Here is a 19781-nt window from a genome sequence, read left to right on the forward strand (position 1 = left end):
TCTAGGATGAATGCAACAATCATAGAAATTAGATTTCGAAACTTGAAAAATTAATACCAACTATTGTAATGCCCTCACTGATATTACCATACAACCTTACACTTAACTTACTAATCAATTCAAAGTCCTTTTATTTTGAAAACTTTGGGATCCCAATAATAAATGTTTTCAAATTTATAAAATAAATAAAACCAATTTGTAAAAATAATACATAGCAGAAGCCTTATGCAATAGCACTTAAAATAAGGAAAACATGCACAAATCCATCAAATTGAGTCAAAATAGGGCAGTGCGCTGCGGCTTGTACCATATGCGTTGCAGCATGTGGCATCAAGACCACAGCTACCCACTCTATGCCATATGCCACGGCATATGGATACATGCACCACAGCACTATAAACTAATTTGTTGTCATATAAACAATCATAGAGACCAGATCTCGAAACTTGAGAGAAACTGATACCACTATTTGTAATGCCCTTATTAACATTACCATACAACCCTAAACTTAACTTACTAATCAATTCAAAGTCCTTTTATTTGAAAATTTTAGGATCCTAAATAAAATATTTTCAAATTCATAAAATAATAAAACCAATTTATAAAATAATACACAGCGGAAGCTTTATGCAATAGCACCTAAAAGTCAACAAGAAAACATGTGCAAATCTATCAAATTGAGTCAAAATAGGGCCGTGCACTGTGGCTTATGCCACATGTGTAGCAGCATGTGGCACAAAGACCACAACTTCTCACTCTTTGCCATGCTTCACGGCATGTAGATACATGTGCCATAGTGCACACACCTGAATCTGCTGTCATATAGCAGTTTCTGGTGTGAATTTGTATGTGTGACATTTTCACATTCGATGTTTGATTGTGGTGGTTCAAGCATCCACACAAAGTTTGTTTCAAAATCTAACCAATGAAACTGGTTTCATTTAAATCCGATATTCCTTTTGAAAATTAAACACCCTTTGACTGTTTTATGACAAAATTTACTACTTGAGCATCTCCAATCGAAACCAAAAGTCATTGGCCACTTCTAAGGCCTTGACCACGTCCAAATAGACAATATATACCTGATAGACCATTCACATTAACAATATAATCCTTATACATATATTTGGCCCATAAATTGCCCATATTATATATTTAGGAAAAATTTACATTTCATTTAATTTATATTCAAGGCCAAATTTCCACATCCACATCGAGTATAACTCATCCATAAATATTCACATTCATCTACTAGCCCACTCTATCCATTTCATTATTCACACGTATACATAGGGCTAAGGAACCAAAATCACCAAACACAATATTCACATCATTATGCATATATACTCAATTTCCTATAGAAACTTATACACAAGTTCATAACTAATAATATACAAATTCATTACACTAATTCTTATAAAAAGACTTTAGTAAGAGTTGTCAACTCAACCTTTGTCTTTTCCTTTTGCACCACTACTATGGACCTAAAAAATATAAAATATAAATAACTATGGGTGAGATAAAAATTTCAATAATCAATATAGTTCATTAAATGTTTATTACCATAGATAACCATCTCAAAGTAACAAAACTAGAGTAATAGCAATTTTATTCTAATATATAAAAATTTCCTCTTTTCAAACATTTCCACACAATTTTCAATAATAGCATGATTATCTAGCCACCGAACCTCCAATGCTCCTTGACATAAAACCATAGGCTCTACTGGATCAATCACATATTAACTGAGCTCACTTTCAGTGGTAAAAACCCTTAACCAAAGGTAATTTAACCCACCTATGGATTATGGTTTTCCTCATCTCACATACCCATGATAGAGGCATCGTTAGCTCCTAATCGCACTCTAACAGGCACTATGGAGTTGCTAGACTGTCTGGATGTCCCATAGTAACAGTCCCATAAAATGTTATACTGGATGACCTATAGTACCAGCCCATAATATGTTACACCGGATGTCCCATAGTGCCAACTCGACCATATGAATTTTTCACTCACATCTCCACACACACACAACCCTATATATCCTGGGTGAACTCCCACCCCTTATGATCATGCTTTTATGCACTTTTCAATACTTTGTTTCCACAATTTCTATTACACACACACACACACACACACACATAAAATAAAGCTTAGAAAATCATCACTTCTATTTCACAAATTCAATTTCATGCTAAAACCATTCATAATTCTCAATTATGCATAAAGCTCATAAAACAACAATTTTACATTTACTCTTACTCAATTATAATAGTTAATAAACATAATAAACTATATGGTTATCTCAACCCTTCTATTTAATAGAAAGGGTTACCTATGTTCTACAACCCTATTCGAGTTTCTTTTCGCTTTTTACATGATACACGCTAGAATCTACATAAAATTGGCAAACCAAAGTCAATCCTACCATTGACAAAAGTGTCGATTACTACAATTAAACATCTAATCGCTATTATTTCCACAATTCATACTCATTCACATGTATCACAATTGATTACCACTCAAAGAAAACTTTAACTCCCTCATAAACACATTTTCTCTCACTACTCTCTCTCTAGATTAGGTTAAATTGTGCCTACAGTTTCAAAGCTTTATCATTTGGACTCAAACCAACCATAAAGTACTAGTTTAGTCACAAAAGACCTTTCTATTAATATTTGGTAAGAAATCATCTTCTTAAAACTTTCAAATTTAATTTCTCACTAATTAAAACTAATAAAAAATAGGATAGAATCGGGGGTTAAGGTAGTACGAGACTTACTCGATAAGTAATAGGTAAAAAACGTCATACTTTCTCCCATAATTGCTTGCCCTGGCAGAGCCTGGTTCCTTCTTCCGCTTAACCTCTCTAACTCTTTCTCTCCTTTTGTTTTTCACAAGTAGATACGAAGTCATTCATTAAAGTTTTGCACTAGGTGCCATGGCTCATCCATTTTCCGCCAAGGCACGTGGCACAGTGAGGGAAATCCTCACTGCACTCACATGCTCTGCCATGGGACCTCATTCTTCCTCTCATATATGTTCATAAACATCCCAAGAAGTCAATATCATACTTTACTACCCAAAACCCTAATCTCACATTAAATCACTAATTCATTATGTAATAAGAAATTAACACAGGATTAGAAATTCGGGATGTTACAATAAGTCATAGTAACTCAAAAGTAACCCCAATCACTTGTTAGTAAGAAAAATCATAAACAAGCGATAAAGTAGCATATGTATTAGTAAAAGTGATATCATATGCATATACAAGAATTCATTCTCATCAATCTCGTTATGCTCATGCAATGCATTCCTGGTTTTACCTAGTGGAGTAATCCCTATACTCGAACCAGGACTTTTAGTCACAAGGAACAATGCCAACCATACCATTTCTTTAAACCAAGTAATACTCTTCGCGTATGGGTGTTCTACTAGGTCTGTCATGGCGAAGTTAAACTCTACGTTCTGGATCATCAAGACTTCCTAGCCTTATACACTTATGGGAACAAGTTAGGGTACTGACTCTCCTCTGTCTCCTATGTCATGTCACCAGGAGCTATTCCTTACCAAAATACTTTAACTAATTAGATAGTCTTATTATGCAACTGCTTTTCTTTGACATCCACTATCCATTCCAGTTCAGTTCGATAGGTGAGATTTTCTTGACATTCTACTTCTTCTGGCTCAATCACATGTGACAAATCCGGTTGATACTTTTTCAAATGTGACACGTGAAACATGTCATGTATTCTGGATAAAGGCAGAGGTAAAGTGATCCTATACGCTACAGGACCTACTTTACTCATAATCTGATACAATCCCATATATTAAGGTATTAGATTCTTGGCCCTTTTAGACTTACCAATACTAGTCAAAGGAGAAACTTGGAGAAACATATGATCTCCCACTTCAAATTCTAACAGCCGACACCATTTATCAACATAACTCTTCTGACAGCTCTAGGTAGTAAAAAGTTTCTACCAGATAACTCTTATCTTCTCAATGGTCTGATCCACAATATTAGGACCAATCATGCTTCTTTCGCTCAATTCAACCCAACACAAGGGTGATCTGATCTTCCTCCTATACAATGCCTCGTACGGTGCCACCTGAATACTTGAGTGAAAGCTATTATTGTAGGTGAACTCAACCAAAGGTAAATGGCTATCCTAGCTGCCTTTCCACTTAAAGACACACAATCATAACATGTCCTCCAAAATTTGTATTGTGCGCTCGGTTTGTCCATCGGTTTGTGGATGATAGGAGGTATTAAACCTCAACTCAGTACCTATTGCTCTTGTAGTGCTCCCCAAAACCTTAAAGTAAACCAGGAATCTTTATATGACACTATATCCTTGGGTACACTATATAGTCTTGCCACCTCTCTCATATATACTTCAGCATATTTCTCCACATCATAAGTGGTCTTAATTGACAAGAAGTATGTTGACTTCGTCAATCGATCCACAATAACCCATACAAAATTATATCCTTCCTGAGTTCTTGGTAGACCATATACAAAGTCCATTAATATGCTGTCCCATTTCCATTGGGGAGTCTATAAAGGTTGTAGTGTCCTAGTTGGTCTTTGATGCTCAATCTTCACCTTTTAACATGTGAGATACTGGCTCACAAACTTAGAACATCCTTTTTCATACCTTACCACCACCAATGCTTCTTCATGTCATGGTATATCTAGTCACACCTAGATGCATTATGTATCAGCTCCAATGAGCTTCTTCTAAAAGCCTCTTCCTAATTCCCTCATCTGTCGGTATATAGATTCGATCTCTGTATAGAATAAATCTGTCATCACTGAACCAAAATAAGGTAGTACAACCTTCTTTTATATCCTCTCATACACTTGACAAAAACTTATCTTTTAACTGAGCTTCTCGTATTTCTTTCCAAAACTTATTGGAAATCATGATTGAATGAATTGCATTCAGAGTGTAATATGATGCCTTAAGCTACACCTCTAGTAAAGACAACAACAACTAGTGTTTTTGAACCATTAATCCAGCCATATGTAGCGATTTCGACTTAAAGCATTAGTCGTGCCATTGGCTTTCCCTAGATAGTATTCAAACTCAAAATTGTAATCTTTCAAGAATTCTATCCATCTCCTTTGCCTCATATTAAGCTCTTTTTGATCTGTAGGATATTTTAAACTCTTGTGATCACTATGTACATTAAACTCTACACCATAGAGATAATGTCGCCAAATCTTAAAGTGGCCAAATTTTTTCTTTGGTATGTTTTTAAGTATTTAAATACTCAATCAAGTGTATAACAGTGTTAGATATGGCAAAACACCCAAGAGGGGGATGAATTGGGTGTTTGAGAAATTTTTGGTTTTTTCACATCCTTTTTAGCAAAAATGTGTTCAAAGGAAAGTTAAAGCAAATTTAAGTATCATAATCTTATTAGAAGAAAGTCAAAGTAATTTTCACAAATCAATAAGTGTAAAATCAATTTCTATATGGAAGTTTGAGTAAGAGCATGTAGATAAATTAAATTCAGGCCCAATTTCATCTCACATAAGTAATATTACAACATCATACACAAGTAACACTTGGCCTCATCATTACCACATAATATACTAACTTTACATCATCACTACATATGAACAACACTCCTTACATTTATATTAGTATTTTAGTCCTTCATCACAAAAATCACTACATAATCACAAGATATACGACATAGGGCTAAAATACAACATAACACGATGATTATACAAGTGAAACCAACAAAATGCTATGCATTCCTGGTTGGTAAGATATAATATCATATCATTAAGCTTATGTATACTACTCATACATCAGGCTTTGCAATTTGTAATGTAGCAAATCTGCTAATCCTTGCTCGATTCCTTCCCTTGCCCAAACTCAGCGGTGAAACCTGTAAAATAATGTCATGAGGTGAGATAAAAATCTCAGTAACCAAGATAATTTACATTAATGATTGATATTCCAAGTTATAAACAAGCTATAAAATATGCATAATAAGACCACAGTATAACATCATCACAATTACAATGCATGATCACCAATCATCATGTCTTTCAATACTCCTGACCGAATCAATAAGCTATTTTACAGAACCAAACCACGTGTCTAATATAATCTTCCTTGATATCTACTAGATATCAAAAGGATTAATACAATCACCACACACATACCAAATTGTACATTCAAATATTTTGTTTGAAAAGCTTGGGCCCAAGATTTGTTTTACAAATTCATCAAAATTATAACATATTAAGCTATACGTAGCTGAAATAAATCATACGCATTCATATCTATCATTGCTTGCCTTGAACACAAAGAAATAATGTCAGATTATAGGCCATGCGTCGCGGCATGCAACACATGTACCGTGGCATGTGGCATACAATCACATGCCCAACCCTTCATGTACCATGCAATGCGGTGCACATGCCTAATTCTACAGCTATCATTTGACAGCATAAATGATAAACTTTTGGCGTGCACTATTTTCATATATAACATCCGATCGGAGTGATTCAAGCACCGACACGAAGCTTATTTCATAAGCTATCTAATAAGACAAGCTTGGACACAACCCAACGGTCCAATCAAAATTTAAACACCCGAGTGCAAAAAGTCACTTTTATAAAAATTTGGCACACTTAAGTACATAAATCGCTCATATTATCTCATTAGACCATTTTAGGCCTTGAACTAAGTCTAAAGGGACCTAGTACACATAATTGACCAAGTTATAAATCATATATACACATATATCACAATTTGGCCATTCAACAGCCCATTTCTGTATTTGTAACAATTTCACCACTAAATCTTTGTCCATACAATTCATTTCACCACATATGTTCACACATAGGCTAAAATTCACATATTCACTATAATCTCAACATTTTACAACTTACAATCATTCAAAATATGCATGAAAATCTCTATAACAACTTATATACACAAAATTCACATCAAATCTTAATTCATTACACAAACTCAAAGATTTCACAGCTATGGCACCACTATGCTGATCTTGACTCTTTTTCCTTGCTTTGATCACTACTTTACCTTGAAAAATGTAACCACAGGGATGAGATAGTAATCTCAGTAACAGAATAACTTTCTACTATCGACTATCACATGCAACTATAAGCAAGTATAGCATAATATACAAGTAAATGTAGCATATAACATATGTTTTATTTTAAATCATATCAACATACCATTTTGATTCTTATACAATTTTATGCACCTCAATTTACTACTGTTCCAACATGTATCATGATCATTGCCAACTGAACCTCCAAAACACCTCAACTTGAAACCATAAGCTTGTTTTCAACCAATATATACTCTCATTGGCCTTGAGCTCACCTTCAGTGGTAGAATCAATTGAAAAAAGGTGCTCTATCTCACTTTCGAACTATGGTCTCCCCCACAATACACATAATGGAGTGTCGTTGACTCTAACGCTACATCACATTGATACTAAGGAGTCTAAATCTCTAACACCACACCTTAATAGGCACTAAGGAGATAATTTCCAACACCATACCTCAAAAGGCACTAAGGAGATACAATTCACCAACACTGCACCCCATCAGGCACTAAGGAGAATAATGCCATATGGTCTTTCTCTACATCTCCACACAGGTGAACTCCCACCCCTATGATCGTGCTTTAGTACTAGTCATAAGTTCAGATTCACCATCGTACATACAAATATAATATATATATATATATATATGTAACATCCTAAAACTTCAAATCTGGAAAAATGGATTAATTAAGGGATAATTAGTTTAAAATATGATTAATTTATTTGACTATGTTTTTGGGTGGCTAATTGAATTTTTAGGTCATATTTGGCTCTAAATTGAGATAGGATGAAAGTCGGATCAAGTCAAAATCATCGGGGGGAGCAAAATCAAGTTGTTGCTCGCTGCGCCGTGAGCCGCGACTTGCGTGGCATGCGCTGCAGCGCACGGCACAGCAGGCAACTTAAAATTTTGGGAATCAGCAGAAAAAATTAGATTTTGTGGTGGGAAACCTAGAGCACGAAGGGGACAACTTTGGGCACTGCTAGGGCATCAATTTGGAAGGATTTTGAAGATCTTTTGAGTCTCCAAACTCTTGGGTAAGTTTCCTACCCTTCTCCTCTACCTTTTCATCTCATTTTCCATGAGATTTAGAAGAGTGAGATTTTGGTCTGATGGGATTAAGCCATGGGTCAATGTTTTGAAGGTTTCTATTGACTCTAAAGGTTTAATTTAGGTTTATTTATCTTGGATATGTGGTAATATGAAGCTACTTTGTTGTTTAGTGGAAGTTGGATCAAGCTTTATCTTGATCATGGGGTGTTGAAGTGTGATAAGTTGAGATATTGAGTTTTATATTGTGATAGAGTTAGAAGGATACTTGAAGGGATTATGTGAGCAAATTCTAATCTTGACAAGTCTATTTGTTGAGAATATGAGTAAGAAGTGGGAGAATTGTGAGGTTAATATTAGCTAATGGTGCTTGTGTTAATTGAAAATTAACATATAATACTTGTTGTTGTAGATTGTGGTGTGGGAAGACTTACCTTGACAAAAGAAGAGAATTAGTACCACGGGTAACCCTTTTAGTAACAAAAGGGTTGAGGTAACTAGATAATTTGCATTGTTTATTACCTTGTATAAGTTATTCTCAAGTTGTTTTTCTATGAATTGTTGAGTATATATATATATAAATTCCTTAAAGGTTAACTATTTTAGAAAATGAGTGGAGTATTGCTTTATGAAATTCTATATTTTTGAAGTAAATGGTAAGTTTTTATTATATTTCTTTAGAGAGTTGTTTATGCATGTTCAAGTGGAGATATGTAGTGAAATGTGGCATATTAGAGGGTGGGAGGTCACCTCAGTGGAGATAGTGAAGATTAAGTCCATATGGTATTGCTAGCACCTCGGGATGCTAGGTGCAGTATTTACTCTCCTTAGTGCCCGAAAATGGGTGCGGTGTTGGAGATTTACTCTCCTTAGTACTTAAAAGGGTGCAGAGTTGGAGATTATGCTCCTTAGCACCTGTAGGATGCGGTGTTGGAGTAACGACACCCCAATTACTTGTAATAGGGGGAAACAGTAGTCCAGAAGTGGTTTAGGACACCTTGGCCGGGTAGTCCTACCATGGATGGTGAGCTTAGGGACCATACATGTGGTTTGGTTCTGTGAAATAGCCTACTGGTTCGGTCAGGAGTATTGGAGGACCAGATGGTTAAGGATCATGCATGCAAATTTGTGATGATATTATATGATGTTATTATGTTACTTATTTTAATGCTTGTTTATAACTTGGCTTGTTAATAAATAATGTAGATTATCTTAGTTACTGAGATTTTTATCTCACCCTGTGGATTATCATTTTACAGGTGCTACCAGTGAGATTGAGCTAGGGAGGGAATCGGGCAGGGGCTAGCATATCTGCTACACTCTTTGCAAAGCCCGATTTTGTTTTGAGTGGTGTACATAAACTTGTTATATGATATCATATGTTGCTAACTAGGAATGCATATCATTTTGATTGGTTGCACTTGTTTCATACTATGTTGTTGTGTATTTTAGCCCAATATTGTAAATGAGGTGAATATGTGGTAATTTTTTGGTGATAGGCTAAATTCTAATACAAGTGCAAGGAATGTTTTATCTATGTGGTGATAATGTATTTATAATGTATTATGTGGCAATAGAGGCCAAATAGTGCTTGTAGTGCTAATTGTGCATTTTGGCCATATTGGGCAAAATGGCCATTGAGTGGCCAAATTTTGTGTTTAGTATGTTTTTGTGTGTTTGATTAGTCACTCAAGTGTATTTTGGTCCATTGGACTTGGTTCAATCCTCACAATGGGTTAATGGTATAAGTTATGAGTTTTGGGTACTTGGATGGTTGAAAATTTCTTTGAAAAACTAACTTTTACATCTGAGTGTTTAAAATTCTCATACGGTATCAGATCATAACAAAACTTGTACCATTAGTTGGCTTATTGAATAAGATTCGTGTGAACACTTAAATCACTCCAATCGGACATCGGATGCGAAAATGGCGCGCGTTTGAATTTCGTCTAGAAAAGCTGTCATGACAGCATTGCTGTCATGGACACATCGCGCCGCAGCGCATTTTGCGCAAGCCGCGGCACATGGTACAGCGAGAAAATAGGGCATTCTATGCCACAAGCCGTGGTGCATGGACCACGAGCCACGGCGCACGGACCACAAGCTGGGGCGCACGGACCAAAACACTCAAAAATGACATTTTTGGCCTTGTTTTGAAGTAGTTTGCTTCCCAAAACTTTTCTATGCTTCCAATACCTTTATAAATCATTAAGTTTGAGCTCAAACTATCTCTTTAAAGGGTTTTTATGGGATCTCAAATATTCCTCAATTATTTTTAAAAGATTATTAGTTTTAACCCTTATATAAATAATGTGAGATTAGGAGCAAATCCTTGCTCCTAATTATGATTGTTTGTTGTGATTGTGGTGAATTTTTGGTAATGTCATGGTGGACATTACAATATATATATTTACAAATTATAGAATCACACATTTTCACTTATTTGTTTGATCAAAATCCATTTCCTTGCAACAACCATGCCATGCCACAAAACATGCTCAATTTCAAACAATTTCATGCACTAGATAGTATACTTTCACACAATTATAATAAATAGTCAAATAGAGGAAGCAATTCGGTTACCTCAACCCTTCTGTAACAACGTTACCTTTGGATTTTTAATTACCATTATAGCTCCTTATAAGCTTCTTCCCACAACGTACTCATAGAATATACCACTCTACATACAATTGGCTCAATTACTCAATCGATCCAAATGACCAAAAATACTTAATTACTGCTTAAGGCTATATTTAGCCATTCAATTCTTTCCACTTAGTCAATGTAAGTTCACTACCGTTCAATGCCACTTTACCTTACTACAAACAGCACCATTTTGCTTTTACACAATTTCCACCTAAAATTTCCATTGAATTAAAGCAAATTGAGCTTATAGGTTCAAAGTTCTATGTTCAACTCCTAACTAGTCACAAAGTTCTAATTTAACTCTCAAGAACCTTTTTATTACTATATGGTAAGAAACAAACCCCTTAAATTTCGTCGATTCAATTTTTCTATAACTCATATCAAGAGAAATTATAGTAGAATTGGAGGTCAGGGTCATACAAAGCTTACCCGAAAAGTTATCGGTTGGAATTGCCTTCCATTGCTCCAAACTTGCTTACCTTAGCAAACCTTTCTCTCTTCTCCACTCGTTCTTACGTTGTCTCTATTTCCCCCTTGAAACCTAAGCGAAATCACTACTTAAAAGGTCATTTTCTAGCTTATGCACTGTGGGATAGGCAGCATCTTTTATGGCACAAGGCACAACAAGAAAAATTTTCATTGCTCGCACACGCTTCATTTCAAATGTGATCCTTCTACCCATATCTATTCATTAAACATCCCAAGCACACAAATCATCAAATAACCATCTAAATTTTGAATCATTCACTAATTACTAATCCATCCCAAATCAATAGCTAATTATTAGATTAGAAAATTAGGATGTTACAGTTTTCCCCTTCTTTTAAGAATTTTACCCTCAATATTCACAAAACACACAAATACATACTTATGGAATAGATGAGGATACTATTGCCTCATCTTATCCTCTTTCTCCTAGGTAGCATCACCAGGAGCCATTCCTTAGCAGAGAACCTCTATTAATTATATAATTTTATTCCTCAATTTTTTCTCTTTCACATCTACGATTCATTCTGGCTCAGCCTTATGGGTCAAATTCTCCTGGAACTCTATCTTGTATAGTTCTATTATATGAGAAGAATCTGGGTGATACTTCTTAAGCTAAGATACATGGAACATATTATGTATATCCGATAATTATAGTGGCAAAGCAATTCTATAGGCAACTGGCCTAATTCTCTCTAGAATCTTGAAAGGACCCATAAATCAAGGAGTCAACTTCTTGGCTCAAATCAACCTGTCGATTCTTGTTATTGGTTTAACCCTCAGAAACACGTGATTTCCCACTGGAAACTCTAATAGCCTTCTACGCCTATCTACGTAACTTTTTTTCTTGTTTTAAGTTGTTAACAGCTTTTGCCTAATTAACTCAATTCTTTGAGTTGTCTGCTTCACAATATCTAGTCCCAACATACTCTTCTCACTCAATTTTGTCCAACAAACAGGCTATCTACATTTTCTCCCACACAATACCTCATAGGATGCTATTTGAATACTGGAGTGGTAACTGTTATTGTAAGCAAACTCAGCCAAAGGAAGATGACTGTCCTAGCTACCTTCAACTCCAATACACGAGCTCTCAATATGTCTTTCAGAGTCTGTATAGTCCATTTTGTCTGCCTATCTGTCTTTGGATGATATGTTGTATTGAATCTCAACTCAATACCCATGGCTCATTGCAATACTCCCCAAAACTTAGGTAAACCTTGAATCTCTATCAAACACTATATTCTTCAACACTCCATACAGCCTCACAATTTCTTGGATATAGATCTCTTCCAACTTCTCTGGAGAATCACTAATCTAGATAACCAGAAAGTGAGTCAATTTCATAAGCCTATCAACAATGGCATCATGCCTTGACTGAGTTCTTAGCAATCTAAATATGAAATCTATGGATATATTATCTCATTTATGTAACATCCTGAGTTTTCAAGTTGGAAATTAGCAATATTTACAAGGGCATTTTGGTCAATTTAAATAAATTATTGACTAATGACGATAATTAGAGACTAATATAGTTTTTGGATCCTTGAATAGCCTTAGAAGAGGGCTAAGTCTATGTTTAAGAGGCCATGGCATAGAAAGGCATTTAAATTTTGATGAGACTTTCTGTGCCATGCGCCGCATAGACGTGTCAATACACCGCGGTCCACGTGCAAAATTAGTGCTTATCAATTCTCAAAAAATAGACTAGAATTAGAGAAAGAAAGATAGATATCATGAGGAGGTGACGAGAAACGATCAGTGTCTGTTAGGGCACAATCCTTTGACCACATTTGGAGCATTTGGAGCTTGAATCATCATTAGGTAAGTCCCATATTCCCTCTTCTTTCTCTTTATGTGAAATTTTTAACTTTTAGGGTAATAGAGGCTTTGATGTTGATTTTCTTGAGTTTAAACCGAATCCATTGGCTTATTTAAGGTCTTGGGGAGTTAAATTAAACCTCTTACCTTAGGTTTATGACTTTTATGGTGATTTGAGATTTTTAGTTAGGGTTTGAATGAATCCTATGTTAAAATTTGAAGGTTTTAGACAATGGAGAATTGGATGATGATTTTGGTACGTTGGGATGTTTAGAGTGTTTGGAAATGGTTGGTGTGGTTAGATAAGGAATTTGGGTGTTATAAGTACTTAGAACCTAGTGAAGTTAGGGTTTATCCGGAGTGATAATTGATAATTATCGCTTAATTATGTAGATTGAGTGTTGCTTGAGCCTTATCGTGCATATAAAATGTGTGGAGCTAACATTAAGCCACGGTAACCCTTTCATGTGACAAAAGGTTGAGGTAATGAAATAATTTACACTATTTGATTATATTGCTTAACTGTTTGTGAGTAGATATGTTAATTTGAACCTGAGATTTGATAACCTTACATATTGTGAAATGTGATTTTTGTGCATGTTAAACAAATTGCAATAAACGAAATGATGAAATTTTTATATGGATTGATTAAGGAATTTGAAATGTATACGTATTATATATGATGAGTGTGAGCATGAGCATGATAAGGGTAGGAGTTCACTTATAGGAAGGAGTAGTGAAAGTCTATATGACATGTATCTCCTTAGTGCCTAGTGAGGCACGACGTTGGAGAAAATCTCCTTAGTATCCAAGTAAGATATGGTGTTGGAGAGTGACGCTCCTTAATATTAGTGAAACAGTATTGGAGTAATGACACCTCAATTCATGTGTTACAGGGGGAAACCATAGTCTGGAAGTGGGAGAAGACATCTTTGGCTAGGTGATCCTACTACTGAAGGTGAGCTCGGATCATTATGGATGCGTACTTGGTCCAAGAGCTTATGATTTTAGTCGAGGTGATATGGAGGCTTGGATAGTAGAATGATCATGCTAGTAATAAGTGACTTGTGTTCATGAAAAGGAATATATTGTAATATGCTAAAGTATATTTTAATGCCTAATAGCTTTACTCCCTTATAGTTGTACAAGTTAATTAATAGTAGTGAATTATTTTGTTATTGAGATGTTTATCTCACCTTGTAGTTATATTTTATAGGTGAGGCCTCTGGTAGGGGCATAAGGAAGGAAGGAGCGACTAAAGAGTAAAGAACATTATTGTATAGATCTTCCCTTTCCTCGTTTTGGGTTTGTAATGAATATTGTCATTATATAATGCCAACTTAGAAACATGACATTGTTTTGTGATCACTTGTATAATAATAGGTGAAGTGTGCATACCTTGGCCAAGGTTGATATTGTTGTGATTACATATATGTGCTTGGCCAAGATATAATTACAAGTGATATATTTAAATTTATTTATATATCAAAATGACCAAATTGATATGTGTGTTAAGTTCTATCTACCCCTTTATGTTGTTGTGAATTGGGAGTTTGGTAGTCATTTTGAGTACGAATGCTTATTTATGTGATATAATTATTTTTTCATGTTGTGTGTGGTCTATTTGAGGTGGGAAAAGTGTTCTCGGGGCTAATAGCATTTGGTATGGTGAGTTGGACACCTTTGAAAGTGTTTTTAAGGTGAAAACAAATCATTTTAGGTTTAGGTGTCCATCTTTTTAACAGATGATTATTTAAGTATGAGACTGATACCATTAGCTAGAGGGCTCAAAGACCTTTATGTGGATACTTGAACCGCTCAAATCGAACATCAGATAGCGAAACAATGTGCTCTAAAAGTTTAAAGTGCTGTCATAATGGCAATTTGCTGTCATGACAGTAGGTGCACACCACAACACATGCGCAAGTGCCCTCCAAGGGACTCACCCTCTGTACCATCCACTGTGGTAGATGTGGCTTACACTGCCACAGACAGACCAGACTTTTTTGAAAATGGTTTGGTTTAGCTTCTTTTGAAGCGTTGTTTGTTTTCCATACTTTTGTATTTGTATTTAATTGATTTTCAACTATGGTTTGAGTTCAAACAAAATTTTAAAAATGGTTTTCTTGGGATTCCATTATTTTAACTAATTATCTTTTAAACTTTTAGGTTGTGATAACTTTTCTTAAGATTCTATCTATTATAGTTATCACAATGGCGTATAAGAGTGTTGTCCTGGTAATGTCAAGGTAGACATTACAATTTCCACTTAGAGATATCCAATGGTTGTAACATTTCTGCTAGTCTTTAGTGCTCTATCTTAACCTTTTGATAAGTCAAACACCAAGTCACAAAGTCAGTAACATCTCTCTTCTTACCAAGCCACCACTAATACCGCCATATATCCTAATACATCTTCTAACTCCCAGATGGATTGTATATTTACCACAATAGGCTTCACTTAAGATAAATTTCTTCAGATCTACATCACAGGCACACAAATCTTGTCCTAATAGACTATGAATCCATCATCGTTAAAACTGAATTCTATAGCCTGATTCGCTTCAATGTCTTCTCAAATCCCAATAAGACACTCATCTTCTAATTGTGCCATTCTCAATTCCTTCCAAAAATCATTGTTAAGCTCAGTGGAATAAGTACCAACTAACACTTTCAATGGCGCATCCTGCTATGACTCTATGAAAGACTCCATTAGTCTATGCTCCTGAACTATTAGACTTGCCACATGTAAAGTCTTTCAGCTCAACGTGCCAGCAACCACATTAACTTTACATGAATGGTATTTCAATTTAGAATCATAATCCTTAAAAAGCTCCATCCATCTTTTTTGCCTCATATTCAGCTCCTTCTAATCTACCAGATATTTTAAACTCTTATCATCGCTAAACACATTAAATATTACACCAAACAAGTACTGACGCCAAATCTTTAAAGCAAACACCACTACTGTGAGCTCTAAATTATGAGTAGGATAGTTCTCCTCATGTGGTCTCAACTGTCGAGATGCATAAGCAACCACTCACTGTCTTACACTAAAACACATATAAGACCTCTCAATAATGCATTTGTGTATACCTTGTAAGACAACCTCAGATTAGGGATAATTAATATTGGTGATGTGGTTAACTTCTCTTTTAGCTTCTAAAATTCCATTTCACATCGGTCATTCCAAATATAAGGCTTATCCTTCCATGTTAACTTAGCTAAAGGAGAAGCTATCTAGAAAAATCCATGGATAAATAATCAATAATACCTAGCTAATCCCAAAAAACTATATATTTTCGTGATTAAACTAAGATGTTCCCATTTTAATACTACATCACCCTTATACGAATCCACAGAAATCCTATTTGCTAACACCATGTGCTCCAAAAATTAGACTTTTCTTAACTAAAACTCACTTACGAAGCTTGGCATACAATTTCTTCTCTTTTAAAACTTGAAGTACAATCTTCAAATGCTTCACACGTTGCTCCTCATCCTCGGAATAGATCAAGATGTCATCTATAAAGACCACCACAAACTGATCTAAGTACAGTCTAAAAATATGGTTCCTATAGTCTATGAACACTGCAGGCGCATTAGTCAAACCAAAATGACATAACTAAGAACTCATAGTGACCACATCAAGTTCTAAAAATTGTCATGGGTACATCCACTTCACTGACTCTTAACTGATAGTACCCTGACCTTAAGTATATCTTAAAAAGGACTAAGGCACTAGCCAATTGATCTAAAGGATCATCTATCCTTGGCAAAAGATACTTGTTCTTCACAGTTACCTTATTCAACTGTCGGTAATCAATGTAAAGATGCTGACTACTATCCTTTTTCCTCATAAATAGCACTGGTGACCCCTAGGGGGATACAAATAGCTTGATAAATCCCTTATCCAGTAAATCTTCAACTTTCTTTTTCAACTCTGCCAATTTTAATGGCGACATTCTATATAGGGTCTTTGATATTGGTTTAGTTCTAAGAACCAAATCAATTGAGAACTCCATTTCCCTTTCAGGAGGTAATCTAGTCATTTCCTCTTAGAATACCTCTGGAAACTTACTTACCACACCAATCTTCTTGATTCTGCCATCATATACTATACTAAAGGTAAAGAATATCATATACGCCTCACAACCCTGCCGAATCAATTTTCTGCATAACTATTGATAAGAATTTGAATTGCTCAAAAGAATCTATTGTTGTAGACAATATGACAATGAAACTATCTTTCTGGTATAATAAAGCATGGCATTATTTACTGCTAGCCAATCCATGCCAATAATCACATCTATTCCCTTCATAGGAATATAGATCAAATCAATTTTGGAAATTCTGCCTTCAAATTAAATCTCTATCCCCTGACAAGCTCTACTCGTGATATTTGGTCAATCCCTAGGCATAGTTACTCTGATTAGCATGGGTAATTCTTGCAAAGACAGACTTAATATTTCCACACATTCTTCAGATACAAAGGAATGTGTGGCACTAGAATCAAATAATGCCTTTATTTAGTAGCCACATATAGAAATCATACCTCAGATCAAATTTGAAGACGCTCTGGCCTCTTCCTACTTAACTGCAAACACTCGGCTAGGAATAGTAAATCTCTACTCTGTCCCCTTAACTCTACCCTCTGGGCACTGCCTTGCTAAATGCCTTAACTTTCCATACTTAAAGCAAGCCTAACACCTTCCTGAATGAGATCAACCATAAATGTTATACTAAGGTGTTCTTCCTGTTCTTAATATCAGTGCTAGAACATTGGATGCTTGCCTCGAGGACTGTGGAGGCCTAATTTTCACATCCCCACTCCTCTAAATTAATCGAGACTGGGATCCTTTGACAAAGCTCTTCCTTCTAGAAGAGCTAGAACTACTTAAACTATACCCAGGCTTCTTCAAAATTCTACCTATCAAATTGAAAGGGGAATCTCCTTATACTATCTCGTCTTCTCTTTGCATCTACCTCCCTACCTTTCCTAGAAGTTACTCTTAACTTGTGACACTTATCGTCATATGTCATCACATTAAACAGAGTGATTTACTAACAACACTAGGGTCTCATCTTCTCTAACAATCTCTTAGCCTTCCACTTGGTGTCATTACTGTGCCAAAAGATAGGTAGAATACACTAACAAATCATTAAACCTCCATATAAATTCTTTCTCATCCAAGTCTCCCTGCTTGAATGTATGAAATTCCTCTTCCTTTTTAGTTCTAAATGAAATGGGAAGTACTGATTGAATAATATCTTCTTGAACTCATTCCAACTTAACTAATACCACCGATCAATCTCACCAATTCCCACCATCTCTTTACAACTCCAACCAACTGCTTTGTTGCCAATATAACTTTCTGCTTAAGGGTGCAGACCATGACTTCAAAGATGGCCTCTAACCATTCAATCTATAGCTCTGCTTCCCCTTCTCTCATACTACTATCAATCATTGGCGAGTTGAACTAAATGAAGGTCTTCCAAGCATGATCAATTGATGGATTAGTGCCAGGAACTTCTTGCTGATTACCTGAACCCTAAGACAATCTAGGTCTACTTTGTGCTTCCTCTTGCACCAGAATGCCTGGAGCCTCAATTCTCTCTTCTTGTTCTCTACCTCTCAGGATCGTATCATGATCTCGAACTGTCAGCCTTATATGTACCATCATGTTTCCTAGTTCTTTCAACAAGTCATCCCTTCTATCTCACTGTGACTGAATCGGTTGAACTTTCGACTCCTCGTCTTCCTCATTCACTCATCCAGATATAGCACTTCTAGCACGAATGCCTCTCCTTATATATATATATATATATATATTATTTTTTCTCCCTTCCTAAGGAGAAAAGAAGAAACAAAAAGGACATTAGGGAAAGAGTTATGTAATGAACAAGAATAAGATGCTATAACTAAGAATGAATGCAACAATGAATCACACAATCAAGTCTTAAAAAACTAAGAAACTGATATCAAAATGTAACCCTCCTCGATATCTATTAGATATCAAAAAGGATTAACACAATCACTATACGCATACCAAACTATACATTTAAATATTTTGTTTGAAAAGATTGGGCCTAAGACTTATCTTGCAAAATCATCAAAATCATAACACATCAAGCCATACGCAGCGAAAAAAAATCATACGCATTCATATCAATCATTGTCTACCTTAAACATAAAGAAGTAAGGTCAGATTATGGGCCATATGTTGTAGCGTGCAACACATGCGCCACGGTATATGGCACAAAGACATACGCCCTGACCTTCCCTATACAATGCGTATCATGCTATAATACACTTGCCTAATTTTGCAGCTGTCATGTGATAGCACAAATGATGAACTTCTGATTTTGTATTGTTTCCAGATATAACGTCCGATCAGAGTGATTCAAGCACCCACATGAAGCTTATCTCATAAGCTATCTTACAAAACAAGCTTCGACACAATCCAATGGTTTAATCAAAATTTGGACACCCAGGAGCCAAAAGTCACTTTTTATAAAAATATAGCACACTTAAGTGCACAAATCGCTTACATTGTCTCATTAGACCATTTTAGGCCTTGAGCCAAGTCTAAAGAGAGCTAATATACTTGATTGACTAAGTTATAAATCATATATACATGTATATCATAATTTGGTTGTTTAGCAGCCC

This window comes from Prosopis cineraria, unplaced genomic scaffold (assembly GCF_029017545.1).
Source record: "Prosopis cineraria cultivar Desert tree isolate PC_DT_omini unplaced genomic scaffold, ASM2901754v1 PC11, whole genome shotgun sequence".
Lineage (NCBI taxonomy): Eukaryota > Viridiplantae > Streptophyta > Magnoliopsida > Fabales > Fabaceae > Prosopis > Prosopis cineraria.